We start from the raw sequence: 19,611 nt of genomic DNA, 5'->3' as shown, positions 1-19,611 counted from the left end.
AGGTGTTGCTTTCCCACTGACCTTGATATCCAACTTTTACCACTGTCAATATTTGTGAGTCTATTCATCTATTGATGTACACACTCTTCACGTATTATCAGGGCAAACTTAAATGCTGTCATTGGTGAGCTGTGCCCTTTCGCAATTCAGTCCTAATACTGCAAGTAAAGGGTGATTAGCACTGCCAATTACTATTATTTTATTATTAACTACAGTTGATGCGAGTCTGTTCACTTATTGATGTACACACACTTCACGTGTTATCTAGGCAAACTTTACTGTCATTCGTGATGCTTACGGTGTGTTTTGTCCAATCTGTGACAATCAGATTATGTATTGTTTTGTCAAGTTTTGCTGGGTGGTTTCATCAAGATATGTGGTTATCAACCGGCTGATCATTATCAAAGTCCATGCCCATTGACACTATATGTTGCTAGTAGCAGTCACTTGTGATATCACAGCAAACTGCTGAATTAATGCACAAAATTTGTTGGTTTGAAAACCAAACCCATCTTTCAAGAGAATTTGCAGGAACGGTGAAGTTTGTAAAACTCTTGCCTGCCATCAATATGCCTGCATGGCTTTGACTCCCATAAAGTCAACAAGCCTTGTGTTTTCTAATGAAGAGTTTGGCTTACATCATAGTTTCGCCCTGTGTTACGATTTTTCTTTCCACATTGGTTTGTCCTGCTCTTGTAAGATGCGGCTCATTCAATCTCAAGATTGGAGGAGTGTTAGCTGTAGCATCTCGGAGATCATGGGCGTGAATCCCACCGGGGACCTAAAAATTTTTTCAGGATTCTTACTTGGCAGTTATTTAACATGTAACTTTGAAGATCATTCCTTAATTTTCACCACAATCATCAAACACCTTTTAGCATCAGATTGTCTAGTTTTATCCTTTTTCTCACACATTCACCTACTTACTTTTACGAAACAGGTGCTATGAAGAGAGGTGTTGCTTTCCCACTGACCTGAATATCCAACTTTTACTACAATCGTTGCGAGTCTATTCATCGATTGATGTACACATTAGTGATGCTTGGAGTGTGTTTTGTCCAATATGTGGTGATCAGGTTATGTACCGTTTTTTCAAGCTGTGCTGGGTGGTTTCATCAAGAGGTGCAATTATCACCAAGCTGATCATTAACAATGTTCCGGCCTGCACATTGACATTATGTCTCTAGTAGCAGTCGCTTGTAATATAATATAGGAAACTGGCAATTAATGCACAAAGTTTGTTCCTTTGAAAACCAAATCCATCCTTCAAGATAATTTGCAGGAACGTTCAAGTTTGTACTGTAAGACTCTTGCTTGCCACCAATGTGCTTGGCTTTTATTCCCATAAACTCAACAAGCCTTGTGTTTTTGTCCTGCTATTGCAAGATACTGCTCCTTCAATGTCAATATTGGAGGAGTGTTAGGTAGCTGTCCTCTCCGAGATTATGGTTGGGAAGCCAACTGGGGGCCTGAATTTTTTTTTTTTTTTTCAGGCTTCTTACTTGGCAGTTGCTCAACATGTAACTTCGACGATCATTCCTTAATTTTCACCATAATCATCAAACTGATTTTAGCATCAGATTGTCTAATTTTATCCTTTTTCTTACAAATTCGCTTACTCGCTTCATGAAAGATTTTGGAAGTTCTTTTCTTATCCGGAAGATGTTTGGTTGTTAAACACCTCCATCACTCGAGAATCTTAATCCCTTGGTATGTTATCACGCGTTTTGATTTAGTGGCATTGTAACTGAAGCTAAATCTGAGTGATCCCAGCTTGAACACAGACGGTCCTCTGACACCAGCCATGAAATCTCAGACAGCGACCCGGTTATGGTTCCTGTAAACATCCTAACAGTCACAATACAGAGAGCTGCTGAACTGAATTCAGCCTGTATTCAACAAAGTTGACTACTTTGTGTGATTGTATGGAGTATGACCAGGGATTGGTTGATCACGGCTATGTGGGCTTCGGGAAGCACGAAAGTGAGACAAGCACCAAGTGGAGTGCGCTAAACTCTCCATCCACCTTGGGATCACGTGACTGGCATCATTTGGCCATCTATCCTTACTCGATATTTGTTTTATGAAACTGGTGGTATGAAGAGAGGTTTTGCTTTCACACTGACCTTAATATCCAACTTTAATTTCAATCGTTGTGAGTCAGGGGTCTCTTGCATTTCCCACAACAAGCCACAGGAACATGACTCAATTTTTTTTCCCTAACTTTGGCAGTTTTTTCACGCTGTTTTATGTCATATAACTATAACTAAACGCTGACTGAAGGTTTCACATAATACTCCTCTCCTTAATAGAGGTAACTGTTAATTAAATTTGATTTGATAGGCATTTCTACATATCTCTCTGATAATTACAAACTAAAGGGTACACTGACTCAAAGAGTATTTCTTTTCCATAATTAATTCTGTTACTGATGTGCACACAAGTCACTAATGTTATCGTGATGTGATTCTTTTATTGATGAACACACGCTTCGCATGTTGTCCATACAAACGTTTTGGCTGATAGTGATGCCTGCAGTGTGTAGTACCGCTCGGTAATGATCAGATTATGTACCGTATTGGCAACAAGAGATCCAGTTACATGTCTCACCAGGCTGATCATTATCAAAGTCCATGCTCATTTACGCTGTGTCGCTAGTAGCAGTCGCTTATAATGTCACTACAAAGTGGCAATTGATGCACAGTTAAAGTCTGTTGCTTTCGAAACCAAACCCATCTTTTCCAGAAAATTTGCAGGAACGGTGCAGTTTGTAAAATTCTTGCCTGCTACCAATTTGCTTGGGTTTGATTCCCATAGAGTCAAAGAGTGTGTTGTTTTTCAATCAAGGAGTTTGGCTGACATTCTAATTTCTGCCCGCATTTCCAAGTTTATCATTTCCACATTGGTTTGTCCTGCTCTTAAGGGATACGGCTCCTTCAATGTCAATATTGGAGTTGTATAGTTCTTAACTAGTATCTGAGAGGTCATGGGTGTGAATCCCACTGAGTGGCCTAAATTTTTTTCAGGCTTCTCACATGGCAGTTTCTCAACATGTAACTGATCCATAAACATCTCATCAGGCATTGTAATAATTGTACGGGAGCATTGTATGGAATGAGTCCTTTTGAATCTGTTTGAGTAAAATGCTCAAATTTTGTTCTTTTTAAAACCGAACCCGTCTTTCAAAAAAAATTGCAGGAACGGCTTAGTTTGTGAAACTCTTTCCTGCTACCAATGTGCTTTGGTTTGACTCCCATAAAGTCAAAGAGCGTGTTGTTTTTCAATCAAGGAGTTTGGCTGACGTCTTAAGTTCTGCCTGCATTATCAACTTCATTTCAACATTCGTTTGTCCTGCTCTTAAGAGATATGGCTCCTTTAAATTCAATATTGGAGGAAGTATAGCTCTAGTATCTCTGAGGTCACGGGTGACGGTGAATTCCACTGAGTGCCCTAATTTTTTTTCCAGGGTTCTCATAGGGCAGTTGCTCAATACGTAACTTCAAAGATCATTCCTTAATTTATCCATAAACATCATACAGATATTAGCTGCAGATTCTTTAGATTTTTTAAACGACTCCTTTTGTTACATGTTCCCTGATTCTGCTCGTGATTAGTTTCGTTCTTAATTTGATCCTAGGAGATTTTTAAAAACGGTCTTTTTATCCTACGCTGCACTGAAAGCAACATCTTCATCGCACAGGAAGCTCAAGCCAATGGTATGTTAGTCATCAGGCATTTTAATTGTGCAGCATTAGCATTGTAAATGAAACTACATGTAAGAAACCCCAGCTTGAACACGGACGGTCCTCTGACACCAGCCATGAAATCTCAGACAGCGACCCGGTTATGGTGCCCGTAACATCCTAACAGTCACGATACAGCAACCTGCTGAACTGCATTCAGCCTGTATTCAACAAAGTTGACTACTGTACCTGTGTGAAATGACCCGTTAGTTTGAATAGCGCATACCTGGGATTGCTTGATGATCACGGCTATGTGGGTCTTTGGAACGCGAAAGTGAAACAAGCACCAAGTGGAGTGCGTGAAACTCTCCACCCAGCTTGGGGTCCTGTGACTGGCACTTTTGGCCATCCTTCCTTATTCGATTCGTCTTAGGAAACAGGCAGCACGAAGAGAGGTGTTGCTTTCCTATGGACCTTAATATCAAAGTTGTTCAAAGTATCATTTGCCCCAAATGCAGTTACAAGTATTATTACTTCTTTACGTCTTTGGTTTGTTTTGCTCTGAAGAGATATGGCTCCTTCAAATACAATATTGGAGGAGTATAATTCTAGTATCTCTGAGGTCATGTGTGTGAATCCCACTGAATGCGCCAATTTTCTTCCAGGTTTTCTTACAGGGCAGTTGCTCAACATGTAACTTCAAAGATCATTCCTTAATTTCATCCATCAACATCATGGAGATGTTATCTGCATATTCCGGATTCCTGCTTTTCCATACGTGTCTCTGTACTGGGTAAGTAACGGTTACCTGTAGCCCTTACTTTGAGGCCCGATTTGATTTTAAGTTCACAATATTTCAGTGTTTGTTTTTATGTTACAATACCTTGCTCAATATCAAGTTCAATTCCGTAGTCCGAAGTCCGAATTTCTCTTTCCCAACCATAGGGTTAAATGCGATCGTTAAATAGTTTTCCACTTTTAAAACTGTTGTTAAGTGCATTGATTCCAATCAAAACCAGTAAACGGACGCTTTACGAGCAGTTCTCTGAGAAAGTCAAGCAAAGTTGGAAATCAACATTTTAAAAATCCCCTTCATTTTCTGTGTGGGTGTAGGTTGTCTGGATGGATGAACGAAAACAGCCATATTAGGGCCAGCTGATGTATCGTTGCCATGGTAACCGCCATTGATCATGACAGCCTTTGAGCAGGAATTTTACTGTAAAATAGTTAACAAATACGTGTTCACTTCTCGGATAGATGTGAACCAATTCTAATAAGATTCCACCAGACAGCAGGGCAATGCTTCTAATTACTAAAGGATGCTGTGAAAGTATTTTGACTTCTAGGAACAAGGAGAAAATACTTGCTGTATTATGTTACCTGTCGGCCATTTTGCAAAACCGCAAAACCGAGCATAACCTTTTTCCCATTTTCTAGCAAAGTGTTCTTTTCCCGGTCACCACGTTTGCAGTAGAGCTATTACAGTTATTATAGTCCTTAAATATTGGAAAACTAGTTTGGACACAGGTGATAAATAAATATGTTGAAAATTGACCAAGTTCAGACTTAAATTGTGGATAGCTCCAAAATGGTTTAGAGATAGTGTTTAAGCTCCGACAGTATTTTAAGTTTCCTATCTGTTAAGTGCCGTCGATTTATGAAGCTTTAGATCCGTTTAGTTTGATAATATTCAACTGAAGGAAAAGGCTACCATGCAAGTTTTTGTAATTACAAAAACTTATAATATTTTATAGTATAAGTTTTCGTAATTTGTACATTTTAATCGCTTCCGTTTCCCCTTCGTTTGTTCCATTTTCTAGACCAAATTTAGCACAGGCTCTGAACATCGGTCCTCTCCCATCGAAAACAACGGCTGTGGGACGTTACAGGTGTGTTAAACAACAGATACAGATAATGGTGCATTCAAGCCGCATACACATCACGAATATATTCGATATTAAAACACTCGTGACATTGTGGTGCACTGAAATCCATCTATGTGGTCCAACGAGAAAATAAAATGAATCAATCACGATTAACTCACTAAGAAAATACAAGCCTCTGACCATCAAGAACAAAGCCTTGGGCTAAAATTGAACGGTTTAAAGCGTTGGTGGAGAAGTCTTGAGGTTTGTCACGCAGACGCGCGCGTAGACCGGACATGGAACGACAGACTCAACCGTAAGCATGGATTTCCTACCTGAGGATGGAAGGAGAAATAAACAATAGCATATGAAATAATTAGTGTTCCTTACCGCAACAACAACAGCGCAATTGTTATTCACTAGAGAATTTGACACTTGGCACGCAAATAGGCCTTATTCACGACAGCCGCCATGTTGGTTTTCAAATTGTCATGCAAATTAGCCATGTGTTATGCTGGGGGGCAAACATTGGAAAAAAGGTAAATTGTGGAAAATCGGCTCGTCGAAATATTGAAATAACATTGCTAAAAGTCTATTTTAGTATTTAGAATTAACTACCTTTTATAATAATTTTATATCTTTTGATTGCTTTTGACAGTTTGACTTTCTACTTCGCTATCTGCTCGTTTTTCACTAAAAAAAAACATCGAAGTAACTTGTGTAATCATTCTATTTTACTGCTTAGGTGATAAACCTTCAATGAACATGAAACATATCATCTGTCTGGCTAAAATGTTCGTTATAACCTCTCGAACTTGTGTTGTTTGCCCCCTCTAGAAGTGTGTAGCTAATTTGCATGATAATAGCAATTCCAACATGGCGGCCATCGTGAATAAGGTGTTTTGCCCGGTTCTTGCATAGTCCATCGGTTTGCAAGTGATTTGTGATATCCCTGGGTGCTTTCCATTGAGCCAAAATTTCCGGAAATTTCGGACTGAGGTCAAATGGAAAGGTCCGTTTCGGTTCGCTCCGACTGGAATACTTGGGACCACCTCTGGAGGTGGCCCTCTTAGACCGGTCGATCCGGTCTGACTGAAACGTGCGTTCCATTTACAGAAATTCTCTTTTCCAGTCGCATTTCACTGTGATGCAACCGACATTTTGGTCGAAACTAACGTAAATGGAACGCTTCGGTCCGGTTGGAAATTGACTTTTGATGAAAAATGTTTCATTTTTCCTTGGTTAGTTCCACTGGTCTCGGAACTGATGGTCAGGCATTATGGAAAGCACCCCCTGTCACATTCACTTAGTTTTACAACGCTTCCCCTGCATTCCTGAACCTCCCAGGGCTTTCAAGTTTGGAAGCCAACCACTTTCCATTTTAAGCAAAAACCGTAAATGGATAATCGTTTTAAGATTATTATTTGGTTAAAATCTAACTAACAGTAGAAATTTGTGCAAAACGTTCGTTTCAGTCTGAAAACGCAACTTTTTTGTGAAAACGTTCTTTTTTTTTTTTCAGAAAATGTCGTCTCAACCGAGCTGAGCTATGATGAGCATGTTACGCAAATCAGATTTTGTAACTTTGACATTCCTACTCTACTTCCGACAGCACATTTGGAAACATAACCCTCCCCTTTGGGCAAAAAGTGATTTAGGAATAATAATCTGTACATTGTGTGCATTCATGTCTGCTATTCTATTTCAAACGATTTAATAGCAATATAAAGGCATTAGTTAATAAAGCCACAATCACAATCAATGTAGCGAAAAGACAAGGTATAACTAAACTAATGTCGCTACATTTTTATCCCGACAGTTGTTTCATCATACCCATTTAATATTTTCTTTTTATTTTTTTTATTTTTAGCTCTACTACTTTAATTTTATTTCGGCGTTGGTGGGTTCCGGTCAGCAGTCTGTCCCCACTCATTTCCGTCCCGCGAAGAATCTTCTCGGCTTTTCATCGACATATTACAAATCTCCCCTCGATTTTAGCCAAATACGTTATTCGGGATGGTCATAGGCATACGTTTACTTGGCATGGTGAAAGTAGTACATTCATGTAACTCGCTGGATAAACTTTATTTCGGAAGAGACTCTCAAGCTTTTATTCTTGTCAATAGTGTTCTGTTAAGTCAACTGGATGCGGACAAATTCATCATTACCTATGGTTTTACTTTTCTTGAGGTGATGTTGGATGGAAGAGAATGTTAATTTGACTTGACTGCAAGGGAAATCCATCGATTTGGTCACGAAAAAGGGAGCGAAGATGCCACAGCTTAAGTGTTAAAAAATGCAAGGAATTACGCGATATGTTAACGTTAATTTCTTTTTCATCGTAGTCACCAATTTAAAACCTCAACAGTCATATTCAGCTTACAGACAAGATAATAATAAATACATTTAGAGTTTGACCGCTTGCTTTAGAACATTTTGAGAGCGAAAAAATTTAAGTGTAAAAATGACGTAATTTTAATTTTTCTACAATTTCCATCAAATTCGTTTATCACGTGTTGTTAAAATATGACTTTCCCCAAGGTAGTTTTCTAATATTTAAGAACCATAATAACCGCATAATCTCTGTAACAAATTCAGTTGCGGAAAAAAGAATACTTTGGGAGAAAATGCGAAAAAAGATGCGCTCGTTTTTGTCATTTTCCGAAATGACCGACACCAAGAGATCATGATCTCTTGCCGACACCTAACATAGTAAAGCCAACATTTTTCCTTGTTCAAAAAAGTCAAAGCAGTTTTGAAACATCCTTTAGTAATTAGAGGCATAGGTCTCCTCTCTGGTGGAATTTCATTACAACTGACTCACATGTATGCGAGAGGTAGACACACATATGTTACCCATTTTGAGGGTCAAAACATGGGCTTGTGGCTCCCAGGCAACATATCTCCACACAAAAAATGAAGGAGGAGTTTAAGATTTCCATTTCCAACTTTGCTTGACTTTCTCAGAGACCTGCTCTTACATGTTTCTACGATGGTAAAAAAAAAAAATAAAAAATAACGTCTGCGAAACCGAGCTGTAAAACGATTTCTGTGACGTAAAATTCTTAGCCAATCAGAATTAGGCTCATAAATCACCAGAACTAACACACAGGGAACACGCGATAACAATGGGGGTGACAGGCCTACACAACTCCAATCCACGTGTTTAAGGACGGTTTTGGCCTGCTTAGAGTTTGGCTCGAACGACTATGTCTTTTAAGGATCTGCCCCTTTTGTACGAAACGATCGGGGGATCTTGAAATATTTGACTAAGTAGCGGTTGTTGCTGGATTAAATGCAATTTTTGCATGAGTATTTGTTTAAGATTTGGACGGTATTGTGTGAAGAAAAGACAAGATTCGCTTATGTTCTTTGCATTTCTGTAGGAGGGCTTGTTTCCTGTTCTCAATTTTGACGTCTGAGAGTGTAGCCATAATCAGGCTTTCTGGTTATCCTCGTTCAATAAGGCTTTCTCTAAAATGCGAGGTTTTAGTTTTGAATTTCTTTTCAGAGGAGTTTGTACGGAGAGGTCTAAGTGTTTGGCCCTTGATGAAGCCTTTTTTGTTTACCCCTAAAGGGTGGCAACTTGAGATTTCTTTCCGAATCGTTCGCCTTTGAAAACGTTTGTATCATGAGTCGCGATGGTCTGAAAGCAATAATGCTTCAATCTCCATTTGGGCATCTTCGTCTTTGGAGGTTATTGGGACTGTTAGAGGTCCGTTTTCAGTAAGAAGGCTTATGTCCGCGTTTTTTTAGGCAAGATCACGGTTTCGATCCTTCGGGATCTCGTCAGTTGCCGATAAAGGAGAGCGATAGAGACCAGTGTTCGGTATCACTCAGGCAAATGGCATGTTATTTAAGTTGTTATGCTCAAATGGCGGATCGAAAATTCTGCATTTTAATAGGTCATTTCCGAGTTCATGTCTGCCTCCTCTTCAAAGCGAGTCTAAGTGCGAGGTTTTTGTGACGGTAACACATGAATGAAAACTAATTTTCACAACAAAGACTTAGCACATAGACTCGCTTTGAAGAAGAGGTAGACATGAACTCGGAAATGGCCTATTCGCCTTTGTCACACGGCGGCCATTTTGTCCCGGGAGACCAAAAAAGCTTTGTTTTACCACGCCAAGCCTCGCAGTGGAAACCATGGGGGTGAGGCTTGGCGTGGTAAAACAAAGCTTTTTTGGTCTCCCGGGACAATATGGCCGCCGTGTGACAAGGGCGAATTGGTTGGTTTGTCACTGGTGAGAAGTGATCATGTAGCATATTCGATACGTTTGTACACATCTTGATGCTGTGTTTCTCCTCGCGGCTAAAATGTTCTGTTTACAGCATTAGTGGACTGATAGCGTTTTTGATGGAATAGCGCTGTCGTTTTCCGTCAGATAGCCAAGTATGAGGGGTTGGCTTTCGGAATTTCAATGTGTATTGTGTGCTTTTTGTGAAGCTTAAAGTGTAACTATCGCGCACTTAATTGTTCACATGCTATAATGAGATTTGCGTTAAGTCCGCACTCGCACGTGATAGGATGGGGCCTGCCTCAGACTTCTTAACTCGAAGAGTAATGTCATCGTCAAAGTGTCTTTTTAGTTAGTCCTCAAGCTCGTCACTTTACATACGGCTTTCTCGTATCGTAGGGGTCGATAATAGCATTTCGTGCGGCAGTTAGCCCACATAAATCGGCTCGAAGTATCGAAGAAGAGATGTCCAAACACTCTTACCAAACACATTTATCTTCTTTGCAACCAAACATTTTTTCCGTCAAAGAATGCAACATTCGCCACCGCAGGGAATGTTAATTCTTTGGCGTTTCACTTATAGTTCTTCGTTTCAAAGGTTCGCTAGTGACAACGATGACAGGAAGCGCGGAGATCACCCGACTCTCTGTTCTCTCATGCAACGTGATTGGCCAAAAATAACAAAAGTAGTTACGTCACACAGGACTCGAGACTAACTTTTCAGCTCACTAGCTGAAAACTATCACGAAAAATTTTCATATTTGCAAACACAACCCGCGCTTTTAGTAAATATTCCATATTCTCATATCCATCCTCGCAACAGCGGCGCAAATAAGCTGGAGTGTACGGTTTTCCGTATTTTTCTCACAAAGGCCAAGTTTTCGCGGCCTTCAGGCCAATTTTCACGGAACCGTTGCCATATCTTCGCAACTCACAAATGCACTGGAGTATGGAAAATGCGCAATAAAGTAAATTAAGAAATAGACCCTACATAAAACTGAACTGCTAGTTTGGAGGTCTGTGGAAAGGCTGTTCCTTTGATTATAAGTTGAGCTATTTGCGATTGAAATTTAAACGTGAAAGCGCCATTATACGCAGGAAGCACAAAAGCAGCGGAATGAAGGAAAATAATATCTTACATTGGATAAAAAGGAAATTCGGAAGGACAGAATTGGCTCATATAAGATTTCTTTTTAATAGTTTCAACAGCAATCCTTGCATTTTGTGCTTGAATGGTTTTTCGGAATCAATCACTGTGCTCACAAGCAAGTTTTCTCTCTTTCAATGTGAGATTCACCATTCCTAGTAAACAAGTCGCTCCATATTATCTTTCTTTTTTTGTAATTTGAAACAAATTATGGATTCAACTTCTAAACAAGTACGTGATCTGTTTCCATATCTACTCGTAACAACGGAGTTGTTGCCAAGAAGAAGGCAGAGGGGAATTGTCAAGAGACTCAACGATTTTGGGTCTGATACATTTTCGAGGAGCAGCAATGGCTGCAGCATAGCCAGTATCAAGTTCTAGTACAGGAACTGGCTCTTCGTGATCGAGAACTTTGCTTCAAGTACATTTGGCGTGACCTTAATATGATATTCATTTAACTCACACTGTTTTGAGGAGTATCCTCATTACCACAATCGTACTCGGACGCCACTTTCATTACTATTCGTCAAAACATATCACGTGTATAAACGTTATCGTCGACTGATCGCAATCAATCAGAAACAGTTTATGATTGTGTTTCCATATCTTTGTTTCCTCGCTTTTGCGTTGCTACTCGTCGCGAACAACACTTAACGATAAATAATTTTCTATCTCTTGCGTCTTGTTTGCGATCATCGACAATTGGTCTGAGATGAACGTAAAAGGTGTTTCCATTTACGCAAACTGTTTGTGATCAAGTTATCGGAAGGTGCTTGTGATTGTTTGCGACGGAGTCACGCGCATATGGAAACTAGGGTTTAACAGCAGCCAAGAAGTTCCGCATGATTTCACGCGTGATTAATCGTTCGTAACGTGGGGCAGGGAAACTGTAATCCGCGTTTGCCTCTTCGGTTTTTTTTTTTTTCAACTTATCATTTTCTAAGGCAGTAAATTCCATAGAATCCGCTCACAGTTTCTGTTTTTGTTAGTTTCTATTCTCTCCTTCTGCCCCATTTATACGAAATAATTGTTATTTTTGTTTTTATCCAGAACCCCATTGGCTTCACAATAGTTACTAGCCCCATTGGCTTTTGAAAGCTCAAAATCTGCTAGCCTAAACTGAAATTTTACTAGCCTGTGGCTAGTTGGCTACCGCTAGTCTCGAGCCCTGTCACAGAATTCGTTTTGCAGCTCGGTTTCGCAGACGCTATTTTTCGTGGGAGAGAAACGACCGCCGGAAATACATCAGCGTTCGCTGGCTATACGATAACCGGATATTATATGCAACAAAAACTAAAACTCGTTTCCGGTCACGTACACAATTTTTTAATAACTAGACGCTACATGAGATTACACTGGGTCGCCTGTGGTACGTGTTACTCAAAAACAGAAGGGACTGAGTTGGGTGGTATTGAATTGCAGCGTTCCAGGCATTTTTTTCAAGTCGGGGGTCATTGAGACCAATTAAGGGGTCACCCAGAAGTCGTGCCAGCAGAGGCCCTTTGACTCTCACGTTCATACGACGAAACAGATCTTCTTTCAGAGGTTACAAACCTGGACACCAGGCCGTTAATCATTTTTCAGAAAGAAAAAATACCTGTCCTCTTTAGAAAACATAGGCAAGCATTGCGCACGTGTGGTAGTGCAGTAACACAGCGTTTTATTCCATATTGTCAACTGAGCTGCGTTTTGTCGTCCAGGAGATTCAAGTTGTCTTTGCGTAGTATGTAGCTCTAATAGTACACGACATTGCTTTGGTGTTGTATATCATTGTAATGCCATGGTAGAAGTCTTAGGTAAAAAGCCCCCTGAGAAGACATGTGGTTACTAGCAAAAGTACTAAAGTAAAAAAAAAAATTGAAGAAAATAAAAGGAATCGAGAAAAATTGGCTTCTAGGCTGACATGTTGATCATTTTCAAGTTCCCTCACAACTTCTTTTCACCACAAGTTTAAGCGTGCACTCTGAGCGTGTGACAGCGTTGTAATACTAAATTTCACCAAAATTAATCCCACTCCGGCGGGGTTAGTATCTAGCTGGGTGACCTAAAAATATACCACTTTGTAACAGGAGCATAGAACCGAAAAGCCTAGTTTAACGCTCAAAAATGCGAACTAAGCAAGGTATAGATTTTGTTAGCTTGCTTTATGCAAAAGAAATATTGATACAAAAGTGAATAAATATTGATACACAGATTTTAGGAATAGCAGAAGGAAGTTTTCAGAACGGTCGATTGAGAATAAAATATTTTGCCATCAGCGAAAAACAATTTGCGAGAGTTTTGCTACGTTCAATTTTTTTATTGTACTTTTGGCTGCACAAGTAAATCGGGACATCGATTTCAGCGGGCGGCGTGTTTACTCGCGAAACAGTGAAGCATTTGTGTCAAATGATGGCAAGATACCGGCTTTTTGTTTTTGTTAGTTTTCTTTTTCTTTCAAGTGTTATAAAGTTTAACAAGAAATGTGCGAATTCAACACAAAGATCACAATCGCCCAACTCTTGAGATTGACCATTGTTTCTGCAAAATCAAAACGTTACTCTCCATCGTTTTGGAAATAGCAGCTACTTTATTATTCATCAGCGTCACACTTTTTTTGCTGATTTTGGGGCTCAATTTGTTTAAGCTCTTGAAAGCACGCTTCCAACAGACCAGTTTAGTTTCGTGACTTGTGCACGCGCTGCTTACAGTGCACTACCACAAAAATCCTCCCGTATCCAATTTCATCCCGCGTATGCAAATTTGTTAAGCTCGAAAATTACACAACATGAAATTTAGATTTACAAAGGCTGGAAATCTCACAAAAACCTTTTGCAGCGAAAAAATATTGAAACAAACAACATTTATTAGAGGCAAAAAACCTTCCTATTTCAATTGCGTGCGTTCAAACAAGACACAGAATCCGTGTCACAAAGCATATGCAGTTAAAGAAATTTCTGATAGTTCACATCAAACCCTTTTCGAAAGAACTTTGGCAGTAAATAATGACGCACAAAAGAGACAACAAGCTTTCAACAAGTAATTCTTCACTGTCACATTTCCAATCGTTTTTTACCTTTGCAGAGTTGTACAAAATAATTGTAAATTGCCAAGCAACTTAGATGCGACTTCAGTAAACACTGTGATGCATTCAAGGCGTTCGATTCCCTCATTGTTTGTTAAATCCATAAAAAAAATTGCTTTTTGATTTCAGTGTTGTATATAATACCAAGTTAGTAAAAATATTTGAAACAAAGCTCACTTGATATCCAACGGCGAAAAAGACCATTACTCGTCGATTCCAGATATTCGCCTGTCTTGTTCATCCAATTGACGTTCCATTCTTGAGCTCCATTAGGATATATTTTGTTTAAAGATCCACTAAAACGCCATTCGCGTTACAATGACTTTCGACGCCACTGAAAGGAAACAAGAATTAGTGAAATTTCCAATTGTTACCGGAAGACTGCAGAGTTGAGTACAATTAAATACAAATAGCCAGACAACAGAGATCACAAGTCCACTTAAGGTGTTCGATTCCTTCTCTGTCTTTGTTGAACCCATAAGTTACCAGAGAATTTTCCATTTGGTTTTAGTGTAGTACATAACACCACACTCGGCTCGACAGGCGAAAGATTGTTGTCGCAGTCCAGTTACCCAATTGACGTTCCATTCTTGAGCTCCATAAGGGTATATTTTGTTTAAAGATGCACTAAAACGCCATTCGCGTTACAATGACTTTCGACGCCATTGCAGGTTAATTAAATCTTCTCCTGTGTGCTCCAGAGAAATCTGCGCATTACCCCAACCCCCTCAAACCTAACAAAATACGCACAGAAGACTCTATGCACAAAGACACCACTTAGCAGGGGAGAGACAGGCAAGACTTTTACCGACACGGAAAAAAATGTAAAAAACGGAGAAAGTTTGCGACTGGAATTGCCATACTGGCAACCCAGTTGACGGTCAAATGAGGCCTGAATGAATGTCAACATTATTAGAAATTCAAGTCTTTCGTGATTTCGGTGTCTATGTTGGCTAATAGTATTTTAACTTTCTTTGAAAGCAAACATTGGTCCGGTTAGTTATTGATTACCTACTCCACACAATGCCGTGAGCTACAATGAGCGACAAAAGTGTTGAGACACTTGGCAGTAAAATTCGATTTTCTGCGTCTTGGATACATTCCCTCCCCCTTTCTGTGTCGGGCCAGGGGTATCAGAGAATTAACGCTAAATGCAAATAAAATAGAACAAATGCCTAAGTATCGAAAAGCGTCTTTTCCTAAGTGTCTCAACTAATTTTGTCGCTCATTGTTTGGAGGCTATTTAAGCAAATTGTGGTGATTTCTTTTATATATCCAAGCTCTAGCAAGTTTATTTTTACAAAGGCGACTAAATGCGTGGTTAAGAGTGATTCCTGACTAAAGAAAAACTGACAAGTGTTTTTATTTCTCACCGAAATTCCGATACTAAGACGAAACCTGGTGTATGCCATTAATAAATGGATCCATATTTAGCCCTCAAGGTGGTGCTTATTGCACTTTTTCACTTTTAAAACGTTCAAAGAGTGTCTACCTCACTTTCATTCATCGCAATTTTCACTATGCCATCATGGCTACAAGTGTTTCTCTATTCACTTGTCATATTTTGACGAAAAAACAGAAATTGTATCGTTCTTTGGCAAAAATCTCTCCATGTCTGATCTCAATACAATACTTTACCATTACAAATGGCCTCATAATGACGTCACAGCAATATGTACCTATCATTTTGATAAGGGCATTGTACTGAGCACATCAAATTTTATATCAACCAATGGTTTTAGTGCTTTTTACACTTTTACTCGGCGAATTTCCAACGGTTTCCCATTGGTAAACCATTTATGTGGAAAAGTTAATTAATTTATTCTATATTTAACGCTTTACCATTGAGAAGTCATGACATGAAGTTCAAAAGCGTGATGAAACAAGTGATCTTATGTAATTTTCTTCCGCTGAGCAGAATGCTGTTAACGGAATGCTTCTACCACGCAAGTGTGATGTAAAAATGATGTCATTACACACGGTCAACTGTCGCTAAACCAATAAAAACGTGCCTTCTTAGCCCAAAAGTTACTTTTATAACATAGTGTCTCATTTTAGTTTCTATTGTACAAAGTTTTTGCTTCCTTTTTCAGTTCAGCCTGTAATAACGATTATTTAATGCAGATAAATGTAGTTTTTTCACCGGTAACCACGAGTAACCACGGTAACCAAATGATGGTAAAAAGGATACTATTAATATTGATTTAGTCAGTTCATGGTTACCCGTGGTTACCCGTGGATTTTCCTGTACAGCGGTCGTTTGAATTACTCCAAGATAGCCTGCTTTGGGAGTACCACCAGTAGTTTGTATTTCAGCAATTACTTTATTATTTCATTCCTTTTTCGGAGAGAAATAAGGTGGAGATGACCAACACCCTAAATTGGCGATGTCACGCACGAATGTCACGCAAGATTTCACTTCCAAAAAAGGTGATAATTTCCTTAAATTTTTGTACTGATGAGTAAGCGTGCCATAATTTTCCCATGAGAAGAACCCAAATCCTGGAATAAAGCGATGGCAGGAATCTCAATTAAGTACTACACCGGTTATTGTAAAGAAAAACAAGTTTCCTGTTTCAGACAATGAGCGACAAAAGTGTTGAGACACTTGGCAGTAAAATTCGATTTTCTGCGTCTTGGATACATTTCCTCCCTCTTTCCCCCAAAACAATGTTGATTTTTCTATTTCTTCGACTGCACAGACCACAGCGCCTACACAACATTGAATTGGGGGGCCGGGGGTATCAGAGAATTAACGCTAGATGCAAATAAAATAGAACAAATGCCTAAGTATTTAAAAGCGTCTTTTCCTAAGAGTGTCTCAACTACTTTTGTCGCTCATTGCAGATAGAAAAACGTCTGATAATGATGATCTTTGTTTTGAATAAGTAGAAGAAGATATGAGGTTTCTGGAGCGTAAAGTGCAAAGGAATCTAATATAGCTAAAGAACGCTTCACTCACCAGACTGACAGGCCATTGAAAAGCATGAATAAGTGTTTTCGTTGTCACGGTTAGACGATGTTGTAGTCTCTCCTTGTTTACTGCAACGGTTAGTTAAACCAGCCCAAGTCGACTGACAGAAACCAATCGTGTACTTGCAACTTCTTAGTCACTTTTCATTGAATTCCATCTACCTTCACAAACTTTCCACTCTCGCAGTTGACTTTTAAAATCGTCACGACGTCTTAGCGAAGTTCAGCAAATATGCAGTCACGATTTCAAATTTTATGGGAAATGACGTTTCTTTTTCAGAGTAAAAGCAAGTGCGGTAGATTTACGTTAAAGGAATTTGAAATACGTTTGCGTTTAATTGTGCATTGTGAAAGAGCCAGGACACGGTAGAATAAATTAGTTTTTTGTTCTTTGTTATCTATTCTGAGGCTTGTTTCACGCCTACAAATGGTACATATTACCATAATATTATGCCGAGAAACAACCCGCATAACAGAATGCGTTTACCCAAAGCGTTCACTCGTGCGTTTCTCAAAAATCTCGATTTCTGAAACTGCGACCCTTTATTCTGAAAGGCTGGCCTCAAACATGTTTCGAAGTGGCAAATAACGAAGTGATAGTACAATCTTATGCTTTGAAAGTTCATCCTTATGAAGATACAATGCCAGGAATAAGGTATGTTTGTTCTCAAGAAACGCACTTACGAATCGAATGAAATAGTGCTTTTTTGAAAATGTTTGTGAAACTCTAGAGGCTAGCCGTTTTCCCAAAATATCGGATTCATCGGAGATTTCAGTTTACTTCGGGGAGACCCTTTAGCGCATGCCGTTGTAATTTGGGCAAAAATTACCCGGGTGGACGAGACCAGTTCACAGACCGAAGTGAAAAACGACCGTCCGTTCCTTCAACACCTAAAAGTTTCGAGACCCTATGCCTCGCGGCCAATTCTTAGTAGGTAGTTACAATCTTCTCTTTTTTTTTTTTTTTTCATGTCGCCACAGTAAAGTGTAGTGTACTTTTGTAGTGTATTCCAGTTTTTAAGGAACCTTTGTTCAGTATGCGCCTTTCCAAGAAAATGAAACCCTTACGCCGAGTCATTTAATGTAAAATTATTTTAGCGGCCATTTTCTTGATCATTGAACGCTTTTCATTTAACTAAACTAAACACAGTTCCCATAATTCCTCAATTCGCTCTGACGAAGGGCTGACGCTCGAAACGTCAATCTCTTTACGGTGGTCAAATTACATTATCAACTCTAGTATCAAGAGAAGATGAGTGTTCATACTAGAAAGATCTCAAGACTTCCAACTACTGACACTAACATCGATGAGCACATTAAGAACATATTTTCCTACAGGCTGCGTTTCTTGCAAAAGCTGGTCTTTAGTAGGGGGTTCAACTTCACTCTACCACAGCGAACATTATCGAGAGAAATCCATGCAACCTTTGAGACGGCTTATTGGAAACTAGAACCGAAACTTAATGACAGTGGTAAAAGAGAATTAGCAGCTGCACCCAAGCGAGGACGTATACAAAACATTGACTACCCCTGTGGACCACCTGTTATTTTGTAAAGTTACAAGCAGAAAAATCTTTAGACGAAAGGGAGAGTGATTGTCGCACTTATCTGGCCAATTTGAGCGCAAGCCCATGACTAGGAGCGAACATCTTCCATATTAAGCCAAACTCCAGGCAGTTTTGTGGACCAATCTATTTTTTGGCTACCTTTTCCGCAAGAAACAAAGACAGTTCTCGTTCGGTGACGCTATGACGTCAATAAATCGTGATCTTTGAAAACGTCGCTCCTAGGTATGGGCTACTGTTTTAAACATTTGTGTCTGATAGACACATACCTCCTAATATGTAGTTGACCACTCCCCTAGTGGCTTTTCAGGGTGAATGAACAACACTTTGTGGGGAACTTTGCCAGACTGCTTTTGCACATATACCTACATGCTACATGCTACATTCTCGGGGGTATGTACACGCAATCCTCGTCTACGCACGAAGATGTTCTCGCCCAACCTTACGCGGTTAATTAAGAAAAAAACAAATGACAAATATTTCTTCGGCCGTTACAGGAACCTTTTCGGAGATGTCATTACAAAGGCAGCATTTTCTCCTCAGTTATTTTAAGACCCTGTGTGTTGTTGGTCCGGTTTTGATCCCGCGACCTCCCGCACAGCTCAACAACTGAGCCAACCGCTCGGCTGAGTCCACACCTACCAACGTGGCATAAGACATGCCAGACACAAAAGGCATGCCAAGGCCCCAAAGAGGACGACGTATGCAAAACATGACCTGTTCCCAACTGGGTGGCTTCATAGTTAAGTTGGTTGAGCATTGCACCGGCCTCGCAGAGATCATTATTGCTTAAACTGTCCAGATAAGTTCCAGGATGACTTCTCTTTCTCGTATAAGGATTTTTCTGCTTGAAACTGTACAAAATGAAGGGTGGTCCACAGGGGTAGTCCATGGGCCGGGTCCATGAAGGGGTCCATGGACCTGACGACCATGTTTTGTATACGTGCCTCCTGCGATCTATTGCGCTTAATTACAGGGAGCGTACATGTCCAGCACCACCGAAAGCAATGCTGAGAGCGATAAGGCAGGCTAAAGAGAGGGATGATATTGTTATCACAAAGCTTGATAAGGGCTCA

At 39.7% G+C, this 19,611-nt stretch overlaps 1 protein-coding gene across 4 annotated transcripts in view; it reads left to right on the top strand.

The window, feature by feature from the left end:
• LOC138057392 (tetratricopeptide repeat protein 28-like) overlaps positions 1–19,611 on the top strand; it is a 75,673-nt gene that overhangs the window by 29,687 nt on the left and 26,375 nt on the right. For all 4 annotated transcript variants that reach the window (XM_068903418.1, XM_068903419.1, XM_068903417.1 and 1 more), the window contains 2 exons: positions 3,638–3,716; positions 4,349–4,476. The gene's annotated coding sequence lies outside the window, so the exon portion shown is untranslated. The remainder of the gene's footprint in view (positions 1–3,637; positions 3,717–4,348; positions 4,477–19,611) is intronic.

The sequence above is a fragment of the Montipora capricornis genome, chromosome 7 (assembly GCF_036669925.1).
Source record: "Montipora capricornis isolate CH-2021 chromosome 7, ASM3666992v2, whole genome shotgun sequence".
NCBI lineage: Eukaryota > Metazoa > Cnidaria > Anthozoa > Scleractinia > Acroporidae > Montipora > Montipora capricornis.
The sequence above is the reverse complement of the archived record's forward strand: the minus strand, read 5'-3'. Positions and strand labels throughout refer to the sequence as shown.